At 34.4% G+C, this 21,442-nt stretch overlaps 1 protein-coding gene across 15 annotated transcripts in view; it reads right to left on the reverse strand.

Annotated features, from left to right (window-relative positions):
• Positions 1-21,442, reverse strand: part of LOC142335911 (cGMP-dependent protein kinase 1-like) — a 217,200-nt gene that overhangs the window by 62,303 nt on the left and 133,455 nt on the right. Inside the window, exon 1 of one of the 15 annotated variants that reach the window (XM_075384292.1) lies at positions 5,515-5,546. The exons of the other annotated variants lie outside the window; for them this stretch is intronic. The gene's annotated coding sequence lies outside the window, so the exon portion shown is untranslated. Of the gene's footprint in view, positions 1-5,514; positions 5,547-21,442 lie in introns of those variants that run through there. 15 annotated transcript variants of the gene reach the window in all.

Genomic DNA, 21,442 nt, shown 5'->3' on the forward strand with positions numbered 1-21,442 from the left:
TATTTCTCATTAACAAAGCTTCAATTAATTTTTTTTCAATCACTTTTGCCATAAATTGCTAAAAGGCGTCAAAATTGTTTTCTGCTGCGGAATTGATTTTGTCAACAAATATAAAAATCCCTGCTTTTTCTTTCGGACCAACTTCTCGCTAAAACAACGACTGTCTTTGAAAACGATTTACGAAAACGGGTGTTAAATCAGTCTTTTTGGCACCTGACCAACCTTTTTGTCTAAAAAAACGGTGGCAGAAACTCGAAAGACGCCATTTAAGACTTACATTCTGTACGAAAACGATATAGAATTATTAAAGCTAAGCTCAAACGCTACGCTTAACATTTTTCATCCAATTTGAAAAGGTTCTTCCCCGCTGATCGCTAACTCTTTCATTTTCTTTCATTTTGATATAAAAAAATTTTAAAATGTTGGCTGATATTTTAAAACAACCTTTTCTTTTCAACCGATGTGTATGCAGATAAACTCAGTATATGTAACCACTTGAATAATTGTCCATTCATGGCACTGACCAACAAAATAAAGACCAAAACGATTAAACAGAATGTTTGCAAGCGTTAAAAAATTTAAAATTTCTCTTTTCTGGAACTAACATGCTTGTTGAGACTTTATGCTTAATTTTTTCCATAGATTAGATATATATTCATGAGCGCAATCTAGAAAACAAGGTAGTCTACTTTGAGCTTAAATGTCTGGAAACAATTCTTCTTTCAGGAATCTGATATTAAGAATTGCTGTTTGATATTGTTTTGATAAATATAGACCTATTTTTTTGCCGTTTGGTTTTACACTGAGCTCTACCGTCAACAATCACTGATTTTTTTGTCCCATTCGAGTTTCACTGCAGTATTTACCAACTGATTTTCTTGAGAAATAATTGAAGCTTCAAATTTGATTTGTTAGAAGCGTCTTTGAATTCAAAATATATGACTAAAAGGAATTTTTTGACATTTATTACTTCGTTTCCTTCTTCAATATCGATTGAAAACTAACCTAGGATGCAGTAGTAACCCACTATTTGTCAATTTTTACAGTTAAAAAATTTTAGAGTCTAGAAAGTGATCAGTTTGTTGTTTCGATACTCTCCAGGTTCAAAATCACCGAACTAATCCCAAGTAGAAATAATAATCTGGGTTCTCTTGTACAGGTTCAATTTCAAGCTTTTCGCGTTTTTTTAAAATACTTGTCTTCATGTCAATTGAAAGGTTTTTTTAATTTTCATAATCTGGCCATGACTTTTTACTGGACCGGCTATTCAAAAGACGAACATTTATAAACACTTGCTGCTCTTCTGGCGTTTTTCATTTTTCCTGATTTATTGATATCAAACTAAACAAAGCATTGAAAACTAACTCAAAAACAGTATTTATTGTAGTCCGGGTTCGAAAGTAGTATAGTATACTCTCTTATTTTTTTAAGTTCATTTAGATGATTTGTAGAAGATCAACTGTCAAATTTTTTTTAAAAGAAAAAATTGTTGCCCTCTGATTTGTTTTGCCTGCTAATCATCTGGGTTTTAACTTTTTTCTGGGATTGAGTTGCACCAATTAATTTTGTGTCACAGATTACATATATTTTCATAGACGCAATCTAAAAAACATAGCCAGTCTACTTGTGAGCTTTAATGTCTGCAAACAATTTCTTATTACAGTAATCGCATATAAAGAATTGTTGTTTTGTTTTGTTTTGATCCATATAGACCTTTTTGTCATTAACTTTTTTAACAGTTTGACTTTGCACTGTGCTCTACCGTCAACAATCAGTGAAGTTTTTGTCCCATTCGAGTTTCACTGCAGCATTTACCAACTGATTTTCTTGAGAAACAATTGAAGCTTCAAATTTGATTTGTTAGAAGCGTCTTTGAATCCAAAAGATATGACTAAAAGGAAATTTTTGACAATTATTACTTCGTTTCCTTCTTCAATATCGGTTGAAAACTAACCTAGGATGCAGTAGTAACCCACTATTTGTCAATTTTCACAGTTACAAAATTTTAGAGTCTAGAAAGTGATCAGTTTGTTGTTTCGATACTCCAGGTTAAAAATCACCGAACTAATCCCAAGTAGAAATAATAATCTGGGTTCTCTTGTACAGGTTCAATTTCAAGTTTTCCGCGTTTTTTAAAATACTTGTCTTCATGTCAATTGCAAGGTTTTTTTAATTTTCAAAATCTGGCCATGACTTTTTACTGGACCGGCTATTCAAAAGACGAACATTTATAAACACTTGCTGCTCATCTGGCGTTTTTCATTTTTCCTGATTTATTGATATCAAACTAAACAAAGCATTGAAAACTAACTCAAAAACAGTATTTATTGTAGTCCGGGTTCGAAAGTAGTATAAAATACTCTCTTAATTTTTTTATGTTCATTTAGATGATTTGTAGAAGATCAACTGTCAAAATTTTTTTAAAAGAAACAACTGTTGCCCTCTGATTTGTTTTGCCTGTTAATCATCTGGGTTTTAACTTTTTTCTGGGATTGAGTTGCCAGAACAGTTTGACTTTGCACTGTGCTCTACCGTCAACAATCAGTGAACTTTTTGTCCCATTTGAGTTTCACTACAACAATTATCAATTGGCTTTCAAGAGAACTACTTGAAGTTTCAAATTTGATTAGATAAAGGCATCTTTGAATCCAGAAGATTCAATTAATAGGAATATTTTTGACATTTTCTATTCCATTTTCTTCTTCAATATTGAGTGAAAATTAACCTAGGATGCCGTAGTAACCCGCTATCTAATAAAGTTTCATAATAACAAAAATTCTAGAAACTGAGTCTAGAAACTGATCAGTTCGTTGTTTCGATGCCCCCAGGTTCAAGATCACCGAAGGAATCCTAGGTAGAAATATTATTCTGGGTTCTCTCGTAAAGGTTTACTTTTAAGTTTTTGCGTTTATTTAAATATTTCTCTTCATGTCGATTGCAAGTTTTTTTGTTTTTCAAAATGTGGCTTTGACTTTTTCACTGGACCGGCTATTAAAAAGAAGAACAAATATGAACACTTGCTGCTCAACTGTCGATTTGCAATTTTCTCGCTTCAGTGATATCAAACTAAACACAGGGTAATAAAAACTAACGCAAAATGCTGTTTTTGGTAGTCTTTGTTCAAAAGTGCTATAGTATACTCTTTTGAATTTTTATAATCATTTAGATGATTTGTGAAAGATCAACCAACTGTTACACTTTTTTAAAAAATAAAAAAGCCTCCCAATTTGTTTTGCTTGATATTCATATGGGTTGAAATTTACTTCTTGGATTGAGTTGAACCAATTAACTTTAAAAATGAAAACATGACACGAGTAAACACACAATATTCAGTCTTTTGCCAGAGATCTCCTGATCTTCATTTCCTTCACACTTTTTTCACGTTGAATTATTTTTTCAAATTTCTAAATTTAACAACGGACTTAATTATCAGAAAACTGATAGGTAATTTTTTAGTACTTGATTTACAAAACGGAAAAAGAAGTCAGCTTTCTGAAAAAGCAAATGGCTTTTGAACAAAAGGATTTTTGGTTTCATCAAAAAGATGAAAAAAATATGTCTTTAAAGCGTCGGCATGTCCATATAGCATCTTTATAGGCATATTTTTTATATTCGACTTGCTCAGTTTTAAGCGACAGTGAGGATACCAGCATTGTTGTCAACTAATCCTGTTTATTGTTTTTTTAAAGGTTTTTCTTTTTTGAGAGTTCACCCTTTAACTGGAGTTGACAAAAAAGGACCCAAGCCTTGGGGTGATAGGGGTGGAGACTTTATTTGCGGCCTCAAATTGAGGCGTCAAAATTTAAGCCGCAAATAAATATCTCATGAATGCGTGCACTGAACTCATGTGGTTGCACAGACGTACCTACAAAAAATGTGTGTGACAACTTTTGATGACTCGCAGAAGCGAACTGTTAAACAAAAAAAGTTGTTTTCTCATAAAATGCTCTCAAATAGAAACAATTATATAAGATAATGCCCAAATGAGATGGGAAAAAGTCTAATAGCTAAAAAGTTCATAATGCGACTACTCGAGTGGTATGCAAGACTCCAAAAATTACTCTTTGCGAACCGAAAATTTGCCCTCCAATTTAATCTGGGCAGTTGCGCACCAGGAAACTAACAATATTCTACGAGAACAGCTCAAAGCCTTATTTTTTGGGGTTTTTTGAGCCAACCACCTTTTTCATGACAAAAATTTTCGAATATTTGTTGCCGGTATAAAATCATTAACGAGATCTGCATATTTTTTAAGTTATATAAAAGACTATCAAAATACAGACAGGTTCTAAGATAAAACATTTTGCATTAAATATATTTTTTGAAATTTCTCGATAATTTCTTTCTTTCTGAAATTGAGCACAGAAGGTTTTATCAGATGACAAACCTAGTTTTTCTCAATTTTTTCACCGAATTGATAAAATACCTTTAAAAAAACACATTGCTGTTTCTGTTCGAACAATATCTGAATTTCTGAACCAGAGATATTTTATATGAGTTGACTACAACTCCTATATAACATTTATAACATAACTATAATTAAAATCTTTAACTCCAATTTAATGAAAGCTGCAAATTTTAAGCAATGATTTCAAATATTGACCTGAAAAAAATTTCAGGTACTCTTTTGTTTCGTAGATGTTTTTATTTTGCTATATGGTATTGTTTTTGAAAAAAAATGGAGGCAAATTTGCGCATTCTAGCGATTTTCTGCAGACATTTTTCAAATTAAGCAGATAAAAAATAATAACAGGAGTTGTAGATTTTATCATTGACTACAGCTAGAGATAAAAAATATTCCCTCTTACCTGGTAGTAAAAATTGTTAGTTCAAGCCGGCCTCTTCTGACTGTGAAGGAATACAATTTTAACAAGATTTTCCCCGCTTGGCTTTTTTTATGCAGTCAAAAACCCTCTCAAAAGGCACCGGGGTAGTCTTTGAAGCTATTCTCCCAACAACAATTTTCTCGGGGACTTCAAATTTTTCAATAAATTTTCCACTTCACTTCAAAATTTCACCTGAGGTCAAAATTGGGGGAATTTTAGAAGAGATTAAACAAAACCGAATGGGAATGAGCACGGATGCGATATCCGTTTTACTACCGTAAGTTGTAAACTAGATATAACTGAGAGGGTATTGGTTGGAAGCTCTAAACTGACAACAGGAAATGGTGGAAAGTGCTGTGAACCAACTTTTAGGGGGCGAAATTAAAAGGAAAATTCGTAACTTAAATTATCAGTGACTGATTTATGTGGGGGGATAAAAAATCGCAGCGGGATTTAATGTTGCGTTAAGTAAATTTCGCAAAAGATTGAAGAAAAATTAGTTCACGAGGTTTTTGGGCAAAATTAAACCCAGGGCGTTGAAAAATTGAGTCAATTTAAAAGCTGTCAAATAATTGCATGGTAAAATTGCAAAATCATTGGGGAATAAAAGAACGAGAGAGAAAATTGTGACGTATCTTATTAAGTTGAAGCTTTCGCCACAAATATTTTTTTTTCGAGTTTTGTTTACCTGTTTGTTTGTGTAAATAACTGAAAGCAAATAAAGCTCTCTAGCGATCCTTATTACAACCGAGAAAGCTAGAATTCAATTCTCCGGAGCTTTAAGTGAGGAGCTTTAAAAAATAATCTAATCAATTTTTTAATCAACACAGTTCTGTTCTTCTTACTGTTTTTTCTCTTCAAAAAATTGAAATAAGCTTAGCAATCAAAATTATTATCTAGAAAATTTTCTATAACAACCAGCTGTAAGATCTGTCGCGAAAAATTCGAGGCAGAAAACTAAACCTAATCATGTTTTTATTTTGGTTTACAAAATTTTTAGGTTTACAACTGTCTCTTATAAATATTTGCTACTAAACTTAGCAGAGCATAAATGGGAAAAGTTATGGAAATTGTAAATCTGAAATTAGACCCGAGTTTTCATTAGCAATATCGAAATTTGAGAAATTATGCAATATCTGAAGTTAGGCGGCCGTCGAGGAAAATACTGGATAAATTTTGTAATAGTTGCTGGGAGTCCGCTAGGTTATAAGTTTCCTTAGTTAGTACACTGGTGCAATAGCGCGTGTATTTGATAAAGTCAAAACAACAAAATGAAAATTTGGTTTCCTAGTTTTCCCTAGAGTAACTACAACAAAATTAAATAGAACCCTCGTATGATTATGTGCGTGGTACAATGATCCAACATTAGCATTTAAAACCATAAAACGTATCATATCACCATATCTGAAATGATTTTGCAGAAATTTTGTCTGAGCACTAAACATGTCTTTTATCAAACAGCTGGGAAAATGGCAACTGTCATTTAGCTCCAGTTTTATATAACGCAAGGAGGGAAAATATTTCAGTTTTCAGAAGAGTCTCAAAATGCTTGAGTAAACTTCATTTTAGAAAGAGTTTTAATTTTGCTTCAATTTTTGATTGTCACATGTTATCAAAAAAATTGTTGCTAACATGGCTGATACTGAACATAAAATAATTTCGTTTCATTTTTTTTGTTATTGAAGGTTTAATTAATGCTTCATCGGTTTATTCTGTCTTTTGTATATCTTTCAGGTTGAAGTTTCAAGATTTTCATAATTTCTGAGGTAAATTTTACGGCTTGCGATTCAAAGTAAACGGGGATTGATACTGTCTTAATTTCTGAGGAGGTAACTTGTCGTCAAAAAATTTTAACAAATATGGTTGATGAAGATTCAATAAATTTAACAAAATTACAATTGTTTCATGTTTTTTGTAAATAATCAAAAAAGAACAAAGCAATCACCAAGAAGGCTAAAGCAAATGCAATAAATCCTGTATTCGGTGAAACTGAAAATCAACCTATTGGTAGCAAGGAGCCAATGTAAATTACTGTTAACTTGAGCGGTTTCTTTCGGGATCTATGGCTTAGATTAATCAACAGTGTGTCTAAAACGATTGTGTTCCTGTTTCGGAGCGACGTTGCTTTAAAGTTTTACAATATAAAGCGAATCAACCAATGGGCAAGTAAAAGTCAAAATGATTTCAGGCAAAGTATTGAAAAACGGCAAAAGCAGTTAAAACAAAAGACGATGATTTTTGACGACCTGTAAAACAGCAGGTCAAGTCCCAAATTTCATTTTAAAAATGGAAGAAAACTGATTTTTGTCTGCCAACGCGGTTGATTTAGTTGGAACAATTTTTTTTGTCATCGACAAGACAAATGTACATAAACAATTGTGAAAAAACCTTACAAAATAACAAAAAATGACAATACTTTTTCCGGAGTTCTTGGGATTTCAAAGTAGAAGAAAAAACAAATCAGAACACAGAAAAAAACAATCACCTAAGGAACCAAACACAATATTCTAGGCTTTGAGACTGTTTTTAAAAGTTTAGAAAACTATGCTGTGATTTTGAAATTAAAAGCCACTTTAAGACTAAATTTTTCATATTTTTCTACTTGAACATTTTGGTAACCAAACTAACTTTTTGGAGTCCCAAACTAACGTTTTTTCTGTCCTTTGTAAATATAAAATGAATTGATGACGAATATTTGTTGCCGGTATAAAATCATTAACGAGATCTGCATATTTTTAAAGTTATATAAAAGACTATCAAAATACAGACAGGTTCTAAGATAAAACATTTTGCATTAAATATATTTTTTGAAATTTCTCGATGATTTATTTCTTTCTGAAATTGAGCACAGAAGGTTTTATCAGATGACAAACCTAGTTTCTCTCAATTTTTTCACCGAATTGATAAAATACCTTTAAAAAAACACATTGCTGTTTCTGTTCGAATAATATCTGAATTTCTGAACCAGAGATATTTTATGTGAATTGTCTGCAATTCCTATATAACAATTATAACATAACTATAATTAAAATCTTTAACTCCAATTTAATAAAAGCTGCAAATTTTAAGCAATGATTTCAAATATTGACCTGAAAAAAATTTCAGGTACCCTTTTGATTCGTAGATGTTTTTATTTTGCTATATGGTATTGTTTTTGAAAAAAATGGAGGCAAATTTGCGCATTCTAGCAATTTTCTGCAGACATTTTTCAAATTAAGCAGATAAAAAATAATAACAGGAGTTGTAGATTTTATTATTGACTACAACTAGAGATAAAAAATATTCCCTCTTACCTGGTAGTAAAAATTGTTAGTTCAAGCCGGCCTCTTCTGACTGTGAAGGAATACAATTTTAACAAGATTTTCCCCGCTTGGTTTTTTTTATGCAGTCAAAAACCCTCTCAAAAGGCACCGGGGTAGTCTTTGAAGCTATTCTCCCAACAACAATTTTCTCGGGGACTTCAAATTTTTCAATAAATTTTCCACTTCACTTCAAAATTTCACCTGAGGTCAAAATTGGGGGAATTTTAGAAGAGATTAAACAAAACCGAATGGGAATGAGCACGGATGCGATATCAGTTTTACTACCGTAAGTTATAAACTAGATATAACTGAGAGGGTTTTGGTTGGAAGCTCTAAACTGACAACAGGAAATGGTGGAAAGTGCTGTGAACCAACTTTTAGGGGGCGAAATTAAAAGGAAAATTCGTAACTTAAATTATCAGTGACTGATTTATGTGGGGGGATAAAAAATCGCAGCGGGATTTAATGTTGCGTTAAGTAAATTTCGCAAAAGATTGAAGAAAAATTAGTTCATGAGGTTTTTGGGCAAAATTAAACCCAGGGTGTTAAAAAATTGAGTCAATTTAAAAGCTGTCAAATAATTGCATGGTAAAATTGCAAAATCATTGGGGAATAAAAGAACGAGAGAGAAAATTGTGACGTATCTTATTAAGTTGAAGCTTTCGCCACAAATATTTTTTTCGAGTTTTGTTTACCTGTTTGTTTGTGTAAATAACTGAAAGCAAATAAAACTCTCTAGCAATCTTATTACAATAGAGAAAGCTAGAATTTAATTCTCGGGAGCTTTAAGCGAAAAATAAAAGATGATCTAATCAATTTTTTAATCAACGCAGTTCTGTTCTTCTTGATGTTTTTTTTCTTTTCAAAAAATTGAAATAATCTTAGCAATCAAAGTTTCATAATCAGAGGTAGAAAGTTTTCTATAACAACCAGCTGTAAGATCGGTCGCGAAAAAATCGAGGCAGAAAACTAAACCTAATCATGGTAAAAAAAATTTTAGGTTTACAATTTTCTCTTATAAATATTTGCTACTAAACTTAGCAAAGTATAAATGGGAAATGTTATGGAAATTGTAAATCTGAAATTAGAGCCGAGTTTTCATTAGCAATATAGCAATTCGAGAAATTATGCAATATCTGAAGTTAGGCGGCCGTCGAGGAAAATACTGGTTAAGTTTTGTAATAGTTGCTGGGAGTCCGCTAGGTTATAAGTTTCCTTAGTTAGTACACTGGTGCAATAGCGCGTGTATTTGATAAAGTCAAAACAACAAAATGAAAATTCGGTTTCCTAGTTTTCCCTAGAGTAACTACAACAAAATTGAACTGAGATTAAGTAAACTGAGATTGATACTGTATTATATCCGTGGCACAGAATGATCCAACATTAGCATTTAAAACCATAAAACGTATCATATCACCATATCTGAAATGATTTTGCAGAAATTTTGTTTGAGCACTAAACATGTCTTTTATCAAACAGCTGGGAAAAAGGCAACTGACATTTAGCTCCAGTTTTATATAAAGCAAGAAGGGAAAATATTTCAGTTTTCAGAAGAGCCTCAAAATGTTTGAGTAACCTTCATTTTAGAAAGAGTTTTAATTTTGCTTCAATTTTTGATTGTCACATGTTATCAAAAAAATTGTCGCTAACATGGCTGATACTGAACATGAAATAATTTCGTTTCATTTTTTTGTTATTGAAGGTTTAATTAATGCTTCATCGGTTTATTCTGTCTTTTTGTATATATTTCAGGTTGAAGTTTCAAGATTTTCATAATTTCTGAGGTCAATTTTACGGCTTGCGATTCAAAGTAAACTGGGATTGATACTGTCTTAATTTCTGAGGAGGTAACTTGTCGTCAAAAATTTCAGCAAATATGGTTGATGAAGATTCAATAAATTTAACAAAATTACAATTGTTTCATGTTTTTTGTAAATAATCAAAAACGAACAAAGCAATCACCAAGAAGGCTAAAGCAAATGCAATAAATCCTGTATTCGGTGAAACTGAAAATCAACCTGTTGGTAGCAAGGAGCCAATGTAAATTACTGTTAACTTGAGCAATTTCTTTCGGGATCTATGTCTTAAATTAATCAACAGTGTGTCTAAAACGATTGTGTTCCTGTTTCGGAGCAACGTTGCTTTAAAGTTTTACAATATAAAGCGAATCAACCAATGGGCAAGTAAAAGTCAAAATGATTTCAGGCAAAGTATTGAAAAACGGCAAAAGCAGTTAAAACAAAAGACAATGATTTTTGACGACCTGTAAAACAGCAGGTCAAGTCCCAAATTTCATTTTAAAAATGGAAGAAAATTGATTTTTTTCTGCCAACGCGGTTGATTTAGTTGGAACAATTTTTTTTGTCATCGACAAGACAAATGTACATAAACAATTGTGAAAAAACCTTACAAAATAACAAAAAATGACAATACTTTTTCCGGAGTTCTTGGGATTTCAAAGTAGAAGAAAAAACAAATCAGAAAACAGAAAAAAACAATCACCTAAGGAACCAAACACAATATTCTAGGCTTTGAGACTGTTTTTAAAAGTTTAGAAAACTATGCTGTGATTTTGAAATTAAAAGCCGCTTTAAGACTAAATTTTTCATATTTTTCTACTTGAACATTTTGGTAACCAAACTAACTTTTCGGAGTTTTTTCTGTCCTTTGTAAATATAAAATGAATTGATGAAGAGAAATAGTGTGAAGGCGTTTGAGGAACCAAACTTGGATAAGACAGTTCGAAAATTTTTGCATCCTCCGTACGTAACGGCCTGAACAATAGATTGATGACATTATTTTATTTAGAGAATTATTTGATGAGATTCGTCGTTCGCAACAAAACTTCAAAATTTTTGTCATTGACAAGACAAATGTACATAAACAATTATAAAAAAATCAATTAAGGGAGCACTCACAATATGCTATTGCAATTAGTAGCAATCAAATCTTTGAAGAACTTAAACGTAATCATATTTCAAATTTTGATTTGGATTTTGTAGATAAGTTGCGTCCCACCTATCAAATGAATAGTTTCAGTTTGTTCCAACAGGACCACATGTATAAAGTTACAAAGCATATGAAATCGTATAAGAAACTAATTTGCAGCAATGTAGATTTAGGGAATATAGACCACGATTACATCAGCCACAATTAAAAAACACAATTAAATTATAAATCAAATTACCTTAAATGTGTAGTATTTCTAGGTCTGTTCCATTTTCTATTTGTTGGATTACTACTAACACCCAGGTCAAAAATTTTCTGAAAGGGTCAGGGTCTTAGAGACCAGATGCTCTGTTAGGCCTCCACAACCCATCATAAGGCTGTGAATAAAAAACAGATCCCAAATGCTCGTTTACCAGGCTTTGAGAGCAGTTTTTAATAATTAGAAAACTATGCTGTGATTTTGAAATTAAAGGCCTCTTTAAGACTAAATTTTGCATTTTTTCCACTTGAAACATTTCAGTAGCCTTACGCACTTTTTGAGTTTTTTCTGTCCATCTATATTTAAGATGAATTGATGAACAGATTTAGTGTGAAGGCGTTTGAGGAACCAAAATTGGATAAAGTGGAATTTCGAAAATTTTTGCATCCTCCGTACGTTACGGCCTGAACAATAATTTGATGAATTTTTTTCATTTTGAGATTATTTGATGAGATTTCAATTCACAATTCAAAACAGAACTTCAAAAACAAGTTAAAACAGAATTCAATTTGTTCCAATTCTGATAGCACTCAGAGATTTTTTAGGAATGTTAACTTTCGAATTGTGCAAAAGTAAATTTAATAGCAATATTGACAATGCTTATAATAGAGGAAAGTGTCAAAACAAATGGATTTTGAAAAGCATTATTGTCATTCCTGAATTGTGAACATATTGCTCACATAAACGCTATTAGGCTACAAAAAAATCATAACTGACACATTGCCTGATTTAAAAAATTCTGTAAGTTTACCAAAATTTTCTATTCGAAAGTTATACTTTTCAGTTTTCTTAAATGCAGATAGTTGATCAATGTGGTAGCTGTTAAAAACGGTTGATTAAAACTATTCGTGCGCTTAAAAAACTAGTCAAATTTTTAGAAGCTCCTTCTTTAGGCCTTTATGAAGCTACGTTCGCTTCTCTTTCTTAACTCGGGAATGACTAAAAATAGAAAATCTGCCACAAACGTTTTCCCCCCAAAAACTTATCATACATCAAAATAGAAGAACTCAAGCGACAAATTCTCAAGTTTGACATTGTTATTTAAGAATTTTCATCAAAGTGACCAGTTCGACTCGAGCCAATCCAAAAAAATAATTCGCAAAGAGAGAAGAAAATTGACAAAAGGAACATTAAAAATTAAACCAATAAAAGAGAGAAGGCAAAATGATTGTCAATAGCCAGAATTTCTGCAGGAGAAAAGATTACGTGCAGAAAGTTCTCATATTAAAAAAAATTGAATAATGGAGGAAAATTACTTTGTGTGTATGATTATGTCGCATGCGTCACATCTAACCCCAACCCACACTTGACACTGTACGCACTCGCGCCGCAAATCTCGTTCCACACAAAAAGAGTGCACCCGCTATACACATCGCACACGTCCACCTCAACGCGCATATATACCTATATATATATATATATATATATATATATATATATATATATATATATGTATATGTATATATATGTATATATATATATATATATATATATATATATATATATATAGGTATATATATATATATATATATATATATATATATATATATATATATATATATATACTTACCTAACAACACAAAGATGAACAAACCTTAGTAAACAAGGTCTAAAAGGTGTTATGTTTTGGGTTATGGACTTTCGCAAGCGGAATAAAAAGCGTTTTTAACTAAGTAAAAGAATTAATTTCTCAAAAATGAGAGAATAACAAAATGATGTTTTACAGTAGAATTTAGAGATTTACAGGAGAGATCTGATTATTAGATCAAGATGGTGATTTGAATTTGGGGATGAAAAAGGACTCAAAAATCAGCTGTATATATACCCATTATCAGTGTGAAAAAGTCAAGATACAAAACTAATCTTAGCACCGTGATTTATAGTGGGGGTCGCAAGGGTTACCCAATATGGTTTGCTTCTGCAAATCAGTCGCAAAGGGAACCATAAATGGAATGCATTTGCACTTTTCTAAGAATTCATTCACACTTCCGGAGATATCATCATCATTTAATACATGCTGGGAAGATTTTACATCAATTAATCTAACTCTAATAATAGTTATCTAGATTCACCAATTTGAACCGAATATTGATTCTCAGCACCATTTCTTGACGATTCATTTATATAATTTCTTTGATCAAAATCAAATTGCTTGTCTTTCTAATCTGGTAAGTCAAACTTTCTTTCTAATTCTCACTAAGTTTAAGACTATAGTTTGATCGAAATTCTAACACCCCCACTCAGACTTGAGCTGATTGCGTAGAGTCTGTTCCCATCAAAACTGCTCTGAATGTTTCCACTTTCGAAACGGGTAAGGACTTTGTGAAGATGTCCGCTGCCATTTTGTCTGTAGGAACGTAATGAATTGAAATAGTCCCATCCTCCGTTTTGTCCCGGATGAAGTGAAGCTTTGTTTCGATGTGCTTGCTCCTTTTGTGCATGACTGGGTTTTGGCAGAGTCTGATACAACTTTGGTTGTCTTCTCCAATTGCTATTGGACGTTTCTGTTGGATGCCAAAATCCTCTAGAGGTTGTTTCAGGTAGAGTGCTTCCTGAACTGCTGCTGCCATGCCCTGATATTCTGCTTCTGATGAAGAAAGAGCGACTGTGGCCTGCTTCTTGACACCCCAGCTGAGTGCTGCGCCACGTCCGTTGAGCTTGAAGTAATAGCCCGTTGTTGATTTTCTGTCGTTGACGTCTCCAGACCAGTCTGCATCACTTTCCCCCACTAAATCATAACTAGCCTCTTTTGTGTAAGTAAGTTTTAAATCTTTTGAACCTTGAAGATATCGCAGAAGTCGTTTTCCGCACATCCAGTGTTGATTGGTAGGTGCATTCATGTGTCTGGACAGAATGTTGACTGTGAACATGATGTCTGGCCTCGTCTGTTTGGCCAGATACAGAAGTGATCCAACCAAGCTTCTGTAGATCCTCTGGTCCACTTCTTCGTCTCCGTTCTGTGCTGTCTGAAGTTTCAAATTCAAATCAGCTGGAGTTCTTGAGGGTTTGCATTGATCCATTTGAAACCGCTCAAGCATTGTTTCTATGTAGCGTTCTTGGTCGACTGTGACTTTGCCCTCTTCTCGTCTGATTCTTAGACCCAGAAACCAGTGTAGTCTCCCTCTGTCTTCCATGTGAAAGGTTGCTTCTAGTGCCTTCTTGACATCAGAGACCACTGTCATACTTCTTGATGCTACTATGATGTCGTCAACCCAGACCAAGATGAAGGTGTGATCCTCTGCCTCTGATCTTGCAAACAAGCAGTGATCGTTCCTGCTTCTGGTGAACCCCTGTCTCAGTAGGAAGTTTGCTAGCTCTTTGTACCAGTTGTTAGCAGCCTGTTTCAAACCATAAATTGATTTATTTAGTCGACATACTAACTTCTCCCCATCTGATCCGCGTTTTACAAACTCCTGTGGCTGTTCCAGATACACTTCTTCCTCGATTGGGGAGTGCAGGAAAGCAGTCTTGACATCAAATTGGTGCATCACATGGCCCTGCTTCGCTGATAGTTGAAATAGAATCCTGAATGCCTCTGGTTTGCAGGTAGGCGCAAAAGTCTCAAAGTAGTCCAGTCCTTCCACTTGTTTGAAGCCTTTCGCCACATAGCGCGCTTTGTATTTGTCCACTTGACCACTGGGTCCCAATTTCACTTTGTAAACCCATTTGCCCGGTATGACGTCCCTGTCTGTGAGTGGTCTCACTAGGTTCCAAGTCTCGTTGTCTTGGAGTGCCTTGACCTCGTCCTTCATTGCCCGGTGCCACTGGTCCCAATCGTCACCTTGCTTGGCTTCGTAGACTGTTTTGGGTTCCACATAGTCGCCCTCAGTCACAGCAAGATGGGTCCTGACTTCTCCAAAAAATTGCGGAACATTCCTTGCTCTTGTCCCTCGTCTGGGCTCTGCTCTGTCCGCGTGTTCCAGTGCATCTTCATTGAAGCCAACTGTCACTAACTGTGAGAAGTCTTCTGTGTCACTGTCTTCCAGTGAATCTGAGTCTCTGTGACTCCCTCTTGTTGCATTAGATCCTTCATCTAGTGCTGTTTCTCCAACATCCAAGGCCTCTTGTCTCAGTGTTGTTTCTTGAGTATTCACGCTCCCTGCGTCATGCCACTCCTCCTTTATTGCAGTAGATGTGTCCTGTCGTTCTCTGTTGTCATCGTCTTGATGACCATCATCTGGGTGCCAGATTCCCAGTTCCAACCCATCATCTAGTAGGTCCGCCGTTTCTTTGTTGTCAGGGATTGAGCCCACTTCAGACTCCTTGATGATCACTGCCATCACCTTGCGTGTGTTGGGTATGTACACCAGGTATCCGTTTTCTCCTTCAGTGTAACCCACAAACTTTCCTTCCAGTGCCTTGGGTTCAAGTTTGCTGACTTCTCTGTCCCTCTTCCTCATGAAGACTGTGCAACCAAAAATAGATAATTTACTAATTGAAAGCTTAGGTTTTATACCTCTCATCAGCTCTGCTGGGCATTTTTCTTCTCCTCGTCTCACAACCAAGTTTCTGATCCTTGCTGCGTGAAGAATTGCTGCTCCCCACATCATCTTGGGAAGTCCTGAGTCAATGAGCAAACATCTTGCCATCTCCAGCAGTGTCCTGTTGCACCTCTCAGCTAACACATTCTGTTGTGGCGTCTCTGGTATGGTCTTCTCCTGTAGAATGCCTGCATCTAAGCAGTACGTCTCAAACTGCTCTGAGAGAAACTCCTTCGCCTTGTCTTGCCTCAGCTTCTTGGGCGTCCCCACACTGAGAACAAATTTCTTCAGGCTGGCCAGTGCTTCACTCTTTGCCTTAAGCAAGTCCACAAACACAAACTTCGTGTATTGGTCTGCAAACACTATGCAGAACCGGAACCCTGACAGTGACTCTACTCTGAAAGGTCCCATCACGTCTGTGAACACCCTCTCCAGCTTCTCTTCTGCTTGGGTCTCTGCCACTCTTGGTACTGGAGTCTTTGTGATCTTGGCCAATGCACACACATTGCATACATCATCGAGTTCCCCCACTGTCTCAGGTGCATTCCTGACCACATCCGCTTGATTCAAATGACCCAATCGTCTGTGCCACTTCCTTGCACTGTCAAGTTTCACGCTGTTGGAACTCATCTTGAATTCTAGAACGCTGCAGGGTAAGTAAAACAAATTATTTTCTTGTGTTAGTTTTACCCGAGTTCCCTTCTGGAGTTTCATGCAGCTGTTTCCTCTCTCGAAAGTGAAGCTATGTCCCCACTCCGTGCATCTTGAGACTGATAGAAGGTTTGAAGAATAGTCCGGCACACACAGAACATTTTTGAGTTCGCATTGGAATTCCCCATTGTTTGAGGGTATGCTGATCCTCACACAGCCTCTGCCCACCACTCTGGAAGCCTCTCCGTTGGGATTTCTGACCACTGATTGAATGGGCACAAAGTCCAGAAACGCATCGATGTTCGTCACTATGTGATCTGTACAACCACTGTCCACTAGCATGCCTGCTGTCTTCCACTGGGTAAGAGCTGTCCAGCATTCCTCGTCTGGTGTAGCCAATGTTGGACCCATTGCCACTGACTCATGTTTGCCTCCATCTCTTTGTCTCTTGCATGCCCTGTCTAGGTGACCCTTCTCACCACACTTGCTGCATTGTGCTGTCTCCTTCTTCCTGCAGTCCTTGGCAAAGTGTCCAGGGATCCCACACACAAAGCAGTTTCCTTTCTTGGGTCTCTTCTTGAAGTCACGCTTCACTGCCAGTGCCACTGAACCACTTTGTCCCTTGTGTCTCTGCACCGTGCTCTCATGAAAGTTCTGCAGCCTTTTTCTCAACTCTGTGAAGTTCGTTGCCGGGTTGAAGCTTTCCTGTATTACAAAACTTTCATACCTCATTGGCAGACCATTGAGGACCAAGGCGTTGAAGAGGGTCTTTGAGACTGCTTCCCCTGCTTCTTGTAGCCTTGTGAGCAACTCCTGTCCTCTGATGAAGAAGCTGTCCAAATCCTCAGAATCCTCGAGCTGCAGTCGAGCAAGCTGTGCCACTAAAGTCATCACTGTCGGCGTCTCCACACTCTGAAATCTCTCTTGCAAAAGCTTCCAAGCCTTTGCTCCATCTCCAATGCCGTCATCTCCCACACAGTCATGTCTCATCAGCATGAGGGTTGTTGCATCTAGAGTCAGTGCCAGATGGCACCACACATTGTTCCGTTTCTCCTTGATGTCTGCAACTTCCTTCTCATATGCATCCTTCAGCACCTTGTGGTTCTTCTTTTCATCATTGGTTGCCCCATTGGCCAGTGGCGCAGGCTCATTGGGTTGCTCCTCTGTCCCCAGTAGTGATTTGTAGAGTCCCTTCGTCTGCATCATCGCCACAAATCTTGTGCTCCAGATTGGAAAGTCCTGTGCCTTTCCTGTGTAGGTCAGCAGCTTCACTGTCTGTTGATCCATTGAAGTTTGAGCAGGCAAAACAGTTGTGAAAAGAAAAGGTACTAAGCAGAAAAGGATTATGACTGTCAACAACAAATTAGTTTTGTTTTGGAAATTAATTTTATGACTTAAAAAATTGCTGGGCCCATAACCTTTTGGGTTATGGACTTTCGCAAGCGGAATAAGAAGCGTTTTTAACTAAGTAAAAGAATTAATTTCTCAAAAATGAGAGAATAACAAAATGATGTTTTACAGTAGAATTTAGAGATTTACAGGAGAGATCTGATTATTAGATCAAGATGGTGATTTGAATTTGGGGATGAAAAAGGACTCAAAAATCAGCTGTATATATACCCATTATCAGTGTGAAAAAGTCAAGATACAAAACTAATCTTAGCACCGTGATTTATAGTGGGGGTCGCAAGGGTTACCCAATATGGTTTGCTTCTGCAAATCAGTCGCAAAGGGAACCATAAATGGAATGCATTTGCACTTTTCTAAGAATTCATTCACACTTCCGGAGATATCATCATCATTTAATACATGCTGGGAAGATTTTACATCAATTAATCTAACTCTAATAATAGTTATCTAGATTCACCAATTTGAACCGAATATTGATTCTCAGCACCATTTCTTGACGATTCATTTATATAATTTCTTTGATCAAAATCAAATTGCTTGTCTTTCTAATCTGGTAAGTCAAACTTTCTTTCTAATTCTCACTAAGTTTAAGACTATAGTTTGATCGAAATTCTAACATTATGAAACATGCAATTGCAGTGAAAAGAAAATTAAAGACGTAAAAAATTGAACTTTTTTGGTGCAAATTAACTATTAGAAATTTACTTAAATTCTATTCTTCAGCTTGATTCAGTTTTTTTTGACAGCGACAATTGACTCCATTTTTCATGAGGCTCAGGGTAGAAACTTGAAATTTGATAAATATATAAAGTTTTTACAAAGAATCAAATCAAATCTTGCAGAGATTGCATATCTTGTTACAGAAAAAAAATTGAGTTTTACTGTTTTCATTGATACATTTTTTCCAGAGAACAAAGATTCTAACTGATAGTTTAAAGCACATATAGATGCAATTTAGTCTTTTCATTGACACTTTTTGTTTCAGAAAGCATAGATCAATACTGATAGCTTAAAACAATTTATTCTTTGTTTTAATTGATACATTTTTTCCAAAAAACAAAGATGGTTTTTGATAGTTTAAAAAAACGAGAGATAAATTTTAGTTTTGCTGTTTTCAACGACACATTTTTCCAGAAAACAAAAAAATAGTTCAAATCACAGCTAGATGAATCTTAGTTTTACTTTTTTCATTGATACCTTTTTCCAGAAAACAAAAATCGTTATTGATAATTTGAATCACAGATAAACAAAAATTGGTTTATACCGTTTTCATTTATGCTTTTTATCCGGAAAACAAAGATGGCTACTGATAGTTTGAACCACACATACATAAAATTCAGTTTTGCTGGTTTCATTGACACTCATTTTTCAGAAAACAACAAGGAGGCTCGGTAATGTGCGTTCGCACATTAAATTCCGACCCCGCTCATCTACATTTTTCACTTAATTGTCTACCAAATGAGATAAAAAAATTAACTTATCGTTTAACAAACTACTAAAAGAATAAAACAATCTACTCTAGAGGGTCTATGAGACCTGTGGCTACAATAATATGACTACCAGAAAGGACAGCAATAAAAATCAATAAGTTACCAAAAATAATTACGAACAAAACTCCTTGTCCTTTTTTGAAAACCACTAAAAACCAAATCAAAATGGCATCAGATAAATTTTACTATGAAGAATAACCGGTACTTTTTTGGAACAAAATCAGGGACTTTTCCTCAATGCGTTTATTAAAACAGTGCTTTTTTGAAAAAAGAATTAAACTCGAACTGATTAAAAACAATAGGCATCAAATGAAATCATTGAGAGAGTTTTTTATACTTCAATAGAGAGCGACTGAGGCCTTTCATTATGCAGGATATGTCATACGACTACAAAAAGAACGACAATTACAGGCAAAAACGAAAAATTTGCACAAAAAATAATGCACGAAAACGATGTCTCCCCAATGATTTAAATATTAAGCTGATCACTGAAAACAATAAAAATCTTTGTTTGCATTTTTTGCAGGTGACAACATTTGTTAATCAATTGACGCGCATTATTGTGATACTGTGAAAAGAAAAAAAACCTACAGAAAAGGGGGCAAAATTGCAAAAATCACGAAAATTGGTTTTATGAAAACTGATTGTTCCAAGAAGAAAGACCATTTGAGGAAAATAAAACCGTTATGAAGAGCAATTTATATTTCAATAGCGAAAAGATCTCAATTGTATATAGAGATGCTTAAATACATTTTAACCGAAATAAAAATGGCAGATCTCAAAAATCTATCTCTTTTTTATTAAAAACAAATATTTTAAAAAATCATAGCCAACAAAAGCTTTCGACTAAAAGAGTGAACAGTTTGTCTTGCAACTACTCGGAAAACTAATTGCGACTGTTATTAATGAAACTAAATCATAAGACTATAAATTAACATTAAATACAAGTTGAACTAATAAATTTCACGAACAACTTTACGAAACCACAGTTTTGAAGCCATTAAACTAACCGCGAGAATATAAAATCTTCATTTGCGTCTCCTTTGATCATCATAACGTATTTTTGTAAAATGACTATCACAAAATGACAAAAAAAGAACCACAAAAACTCAAAAGTATCTGAACTTCACAAAAATCTTCTGAAACAAATTGTCTAAGCCCTGAAGACATCATTTAAAACGTTTAAACAACAGAAAAATCATTGTCTGAATGAACAAAACAATAAAAAGAGCTCTAAATAATGAGGCTAATTTACGAAAATGATACAGCACTGTAAAATACGAAAAAAAACGCAAACCAGAACAAAAAGTTCCAATTTGAAGAATACGATTACTCTTTTTTTAGAAATTTAATTCGAAAGTCAAAACAACCATTAGCTATTTACCGATATCAGTTATTAAGTTAATTTGTTTATCTATAGTTGGCCACTGAGACCTTTAATTACACAATATTTGGCATATGATAACAAAAATTAAAATCAAATAAAAGGCAAAAAAAATCTACCAAATTCTGCAATAGAACGGTGTCGCAGCCCTTCAAACCATATGTTATGAAAACAAAAAATACGTTCAGATTCATGTTTGTAAACTTTTTTTTAAATAGATTGTCAAACAATTTGACAAATTACAAAAGAAAAATAACAACAGCAAAAATGGGCAATTATTCTCAAAAATCAGAAAATTTTGCATGAAAACTCGTAGTACCAATCTGTTAAAAAATCGGCCACAAAATCAATTTGTTTTCTACAAGGACGAAAGGTTGACCTGTACTTACTGAGAATAAGCAAAATGTTAACTAAAATAATATAAAAAATTGACAACTTCAAAAAATCACAGAAGTTTCTTTAAAACAAATACATTCAATAACATAAGAGACATTAGGTAACAACTGAATGAATAGAAAAGGTTCACCTGCACCTCTTGAGAAGAAATTTAGATCTTTGAGTGGTTAAACTTAAAATTCAGACTGCCAAAAAATAACAATTGAAGGCAAAAGACAAGATTTCAGTTAAATTTTATTAAAACTCTTCCTGAAAGCCATAAAAAGCCTTTGGTTCTCTGAAAATAAACTGTAT

This window comes from Convolutriloba macropyga, chromosome 3 (genome assembly GCF_964194025.1).
Source record: "Convolutriloba macropyga chromosome 3, txConMacr16.3, whole genome shotgun sequence".
In the NCBI taxonomy this organism is placed as follows: Eukaryota; Metazoa; Xenacoelomorpha; order Acoela; family Convolutidae; genus Convolutriloba; species Convolutriloba macropyga.